We start from the raw sequence: 6,000 nt of genomic DNA on the forward strand, positions 1-6,000 counted from the left end.
GTAAAGTAAGTGCCTAGATAAAGGCAGGAATACTGTAGGCCATGCATCATCCACCTCTGTAAAATGCAGTCAGGGATGTGGCTGGAACATTTTATCCAACTATGCTGCTATTTTTTAAAATTTTAACAATAAACAAAGTCTGAAGCAGGAATGAAAGATGTCCATCAGTTTACAACAAAGCTCTTGAAGATCCTAAGTGACTTAGCTAATTATCTAAACTTCCTCAGATGTGAGCCAATGTAACTCCAAAGACACCAGCAGAGCAATGCTGATTTTTGCTGGTAGAACTCAAACTCCACTGGGGGTTTGAATGTGGAGAGCATGCATTTATATAACATATAGTCAAATCAGACTTGCAAAGCCCACTGGTTTTGTAGTGCTGTTTCCAAAATTCCCAATTTCTTTTGGGATGTGTGCCTCAACAATGAAAATTAATTTTGGATTCAATGTTGGCATAAATAGCTGGCAAGTCTATTTTAAAAGTTTCATTTGATAACATGGCTTTAGTAAACTTGATATTAAAGGAGCACATAAAATTTTGGTTTGAGAGGCTTTGTGATCCTTTCCCTGATAAAATCAACTTTGTTTTAATGAGCAAGAGTTGAGAGAGTGTTAATGGGACCTAAGCATGTTTTGGAAATAACAGTAAGCAGTAATTCACACTGGCATTTCCCTGTGTGGCGTCTGAGGGTGGATCAGCTCACACTGCAAGCTCTGAAGTGACAGCCACTGCAGGCACTTAGCTTCCTCTGTCTACACTATGTGATGGCTGGGCCAGCTCTGTTGCTCTGGGCAGAGGCCCAAAGCCTGTAGTTCCTTCTCTATGATCACGTGTTCCTACAGCCAGGTTGGAAAAAGATGCATGCAGATGCTGAACATGTTGCAGATGGTAGTTGAGTTGGAATAAACTGAGATCACTAGACAGGAGAACATGAGCTGAAACACATCACCACCAAAGAGGGAAAAAAGGCATAATTCAGAAGGAAAATAAACTCAACAGAAATAAGTAAAAAACCTCCATATGCATTTTGATTTGTGGGAAAGCTTGAGCAGGGGCCATTTCAGTTTTGGCAGAATGGATTCTACTTGATGAAATCACCAGAGAGCAAAGAAGAATTTTCATGACCTCCCATTCAACACGAGGTTCTCTAGCCACAGAAATCTATAGTTTGCATTGCAATGGAACATTGCACAATGCACTGCATGGTGCAAAAAAATCATCCTTCTGGAGAGAGGAAGACATTTCATAATGATCTGTCTGCAACATTTGTTAACCCTTCTGCTCTGAAGAATGAAATGTAGGAACCTGATATTCTAAATTTAGAAAAAATATTTTAAAAGTGTTTTTAAAGAGAAGCCATATTTTATTTCTAGGTTCATGTGCCCATAACCCCATTTTGAAAGTCTCTCAACCATTGCTGCTGAAAATCCAGCTAATAAATTGGAAGCATATCAAAAATAGGGAGGAATTTAACTTACAAATCATAGTGCTTTGGGCTTTAACCTTCAAGAAAAATTATATCCACCACAAGAAGACATTTGCTTAGTTATTGACTCTTCTGTGTTTTCAAATCATGGTTCAAACATTTTAAAATCCCTTGAAAAGATAAACCCAAGAATAGATCAAATTTAAAGAAAAAAAATGTGAGGGCAAATATGGATCTGCCTGAAGCTGCTTTGCTTGATTCAAGATTGTTTTCCAGTGTCTATATTCTGCCTGTGAAGGACACAGAAATAACTGCGTCTCTGACAAGCTCTTTTTTTTTTTTTTTTTTTTTTTTTTACTTCTATGGAGATACATGTACTAAAATTTCTAAAATTTTGAGAAACTTCTGTGTCAATGCATATACTGATTTCCATTGAAAATCATTTACATCTTTGTTTCAGTCTCTATAAATCAGTGGGTGGTCTATTAGGCTGTGTCTTATTCCTTTTTCTCTCTCTGACAAAAGGGTTCTAGGGTTCATTATAAGATTCTACACCTAAATTTGGACAATAAACAGTGCACTTACATGTTGGTTGCAGCGGGTACACAGTAGACCACACAATTTTTTGTCAGCTTAGTAGACATCAGTAAAACACTTGTGGTAGTGGTCACTTACTTACAATATTTTTAGTTGTCTTTTGCAGTTATCTGAAGTATCTTCAAATACAACTGTAAGTTTATATAATGTATACAGAAGTATATAGCTATCTAAAAATATTTACTTTATAAGCAGAGATACTGAGACAGGTAGGGTGAGATTTTTCAGTGTGATGCCACGTCATTTCAAACTTTAGACCCTGGGGGCCTTGCTGGTCATAGGTTCACACAAGGAAAACTTTCATTAACTTACAGAGCCTTTGTGTTCAACACATTTAAGCATCTGTCCTCTTAGTTGCTCCTAGAAACCAAGGCATTCAAAATCAAGTACATAATCCAGCATTTCTTTGCCAAACATCAGCTATAGGTCTCTGCACATTAAGTTGTAAGCAACATATTATTACTGTCAACTACACTAACATCAGTTTTAATCAATGTCCATCATCCTCACACCTGATCTGTTCCTTTCCAAATCCTCCAGCTGATCCTTTGCCCCTTCAAATTTCTTCGTAAGCCTGATGCAAAATTGTGTTCAGTTTACAGCAAGATCTTTTTCCTAATGGTAGTATTAATCTACTCTGAATACAAAAAGATTCTTAATGCTTTTTCCTTTCTAGAAGAAGGTAATTTTTAGGCAGCAGGCCAGGATCCTAGCTCAAGTCTCCCTCTCCTACCTCTTTCTCAGATGGAAAAGTAAGTAGCTCTTGCCTTTTTGCCTGCATCAGTTGCTGACTGCCAGAATAATTCCTGGAGGCCAGGGGCATCTGAGCACACTGACTTGGAACTGGATGGACTTCAGCCAGCTTGCAGAGGAGGGAGCCACAAAAGCTTTAAAGCTCTCACTTCCTTTTCCATTTTCAAGTCTTTTGCCAAGGGCAGTGCATTTAGTCTGGGGAATCTAGCCACAAGAATCTGAAATCTATTTAAAGATGTACATTCCTGAAAGGATAGTGATACAAATCTGATTTTAACTCAAGCACAATTTGAAGTTTGACTTAGCCAGGGTCCAGAACCATAGAGTTCTAGATTCCATAAACAAACTGAACTTTATTACCTGATATGATGGGGTGAACAAAGTGCATTGTTTGAGAGTGTAAATGTATTAATTCTGCTGCTTTTGATTCAAAAAGAATTTTCAGGTATTTTCTGCTCCTGGAATTAATCTTCTTTGGGTTTGTTTAGAGGCCAGACTGGGAACTTGAGGAAGAAATCCTCACATCTACAGCCTTCCTTTCTAGTCTCTGGGATATTTCCTTTTCCTCTCTTTTGAAATTATTTTTTCAAGATCAGGAAAATTTGTTCCACTAAGAAAAAGCTATCTCCCTCATAAGCTTGGGCTGATAACCCCAAAACACCAAACTTGTACTTAGAGTGTTCAAGTGCCCTCAGTTTTAATAGTTGTAAAGTTTCTGAGCTACTTTGATAACTAATTTTTATCATATGATTCTGTAAATAAAATTTTAAACCCTACAAAGTTTACAACTTTCCTGCAGTTAAATTACTTGAAGAATATTATAGGACAAACTCTTAGACACTAGAATTATGTGTGTAATGAGTGTCAGTGGAATTAATCCTGATAAATACAAAATTATGTTTTGTTATGTTTATTAGCCCTGCTTATATTGTTTAACAATTTGAAAAACAGATCGTTCTTCATATATGTATTTCCAGATTTAAAGAAGGTAATTATATTGTTAAATTAACTTATCTTTTTGGTTTTAATCATTCCTAAAATCCTACTTTCCCCTCAAATCATTTTCATTTCAACAAAAACAAATATTAAATCAGAAAATTCCCTGTAGTTTATAAATAAATGTAACATCATCTCTCTTCAGAACCAGTACCAAAATACTGTGTGTGGATTGCTTAATTTCAGTGCTTCACTCGGAAAAAAACAGTAAATCTGCAATAAATCTGTACTCAAAAATTATGCAACATGGTCTTTCCCAACTGTATGCCAGCAGTTCTGAGTTAGAGAGACACAGGCTTTTTGATTAAATGCTGAGACTGGTGGAGTTCAAACACACTGGGTAATGTAACAAAACAAAGAGCAGTGAAACACTAATGACTGGCAGTGGCATTAGCACAGATTTTTACATACAAAGGGGACATAAAGCTGACAAGCTGCAACTGACAAACTAAGACCAATTGTTTGTGGGATTTTAGGTAATTATGGAGATTTTTACAAGTCCAGATATATTTCCAGTGCAAGATGTCTGGGGAAAGCTTCTTGAAATTTACATCATCAGGGGTTTTTGATGAGCCAGCTGGCTGCTGATTTCTTCCTCTTATGTGGGTAATCCCATAAAGTAACCACACTTAGATGAAAAGCTTCCTGTAAGGTTATTTAAGGGAAAAGGTTACAAAATTGAAAATGGCAATGGCTTGCTTGAATTTCATTTCCATCTCCTTAGTTTCTCCAATCAGTCTTCCTCTTCATATTAAAATGACCTCACTAGGTCACTGCATAAATTTGGCTGCACTGGATGAGAAAAGTCTTTCAGAGTGATTGGCTTCAGTGGCCTTCACCTTCAAAGTCTGGACTCCTCTCTCAGCAGCCCCACCTACCTTATGTGACCATGCACAAAGATAACAGAAGAGTGCTGTAGAAACTGGACCTACCTCACTGCTGGCCTACATACTATTTTTCCCCTGTCTAGAAAGCACATGATTCTTTTTCCTCAGTTTCACAGACAAAAAGAAATTCTGGGCTAAAATGGCCTGAACAACTGAATATGCAAAGTGATTTCTTCAAAGGCTACAGTAAATCAAGTAGAGGATAGATGTTGCTTTGGCATTGAACAAATCAAAATGCACAGGCTAAGATAAAAAAAAAAAATCCAAGATCTAAAGGTAGTTTGAAACCAATGCACATAATGAAAAGCCATTATGTAGCCCATTCTCGAATGCAGTAAGGATTCCTCCAGCATCCTTCACACTGCAAATTTCTTGAGCTGTTTTACACAAATTCAGGACATTTGTCTGAATCCCAGTGTGTGTAGTACACTTGCTGTAAATAGTAAAATGGAATAAGGCATTTCTGGATTGTTCACCAACACAGAAATACCAGCTGAAAAACAGTGGCAATGGAAAGTGTAGAGTCTCTCTTACATTCTTCCCAAAGTAAAATGAAGAACGCAAAGCCAAACAGGATTACCATCAGTCCTCCCTACTGCAATCCATCAACCACTCAAAAGCAAGTACCATTTCCAATGGATATTTCATAGAAGAAAATTAGTTTTAAAGAGAAACATGACTTGCAACATTGCCAAGTAATGCACTGTTCCAGGACACAGCCATGTGCTGCAGGGTCTCACGTAAAACAGGAAATATTTGGCTACAGTTTCAGCCTTAGGCCATGATCCAGAAATCTGATCCATGTGTGTACACTACTCAGGCTGGAACTTCTGCACCAGTTGGATTCAATTGCATCAGACTTCTGCACTCTTTAAGAGAAGACATGGAAGCAGGTGGTGGAATGTGGGTGGGGGAATGAGGGAGGCAAGGTACTTTTGAAGAGTGATGAGCATTGAGGAGATTTCATAGCAGATGGGTTGAAATGCTTCAATAGAGGTTAAGGGCTCTGTAAAGGGGTTCTTTCACTCTCTCACCATACCCTGAACTGGGATCCCCTCCGATTTCTCAAGTTCTGAGATATGAAATCCCACCTCAGACTTCTTATGCCATGTATTCCCCACTCTGCATCCCTGAAGCGACCTCTGCTTTCCTTACTTTTCCATTTTAATTTTATACAGGAATGGGCTGTACTAGACCTTGGCAGATTGCTATCCTCACTGAAAATTTCTTTCCCTCACACCAGCAGCAACAAAAGGAGGACTATGCAAACAGAAAATGAAGACCATTTCTCCAGGTACGAGTAAAGCCAGGAGTCTCAGGTGCCAAAGCCTGTTACCACT

Source organism: Onychostruthus taczanowskii, unplaced genomic scaffold (genome assembly GCF_017590055.1).
Source record: "Onychostruthus taczanowskii isolate IOZ18803 unplaced genomic scaffold, ASM1759005v1 scaffold20, whole genome shotgun sequence".
Classification (NCBI taxonomy): domain Eukaryota; kingdom Metazoa; phylum Chordata; class Aves; order Passeriformes; family Passeridae; genus Onychostruthus; species Onychostruthus taczanowskii.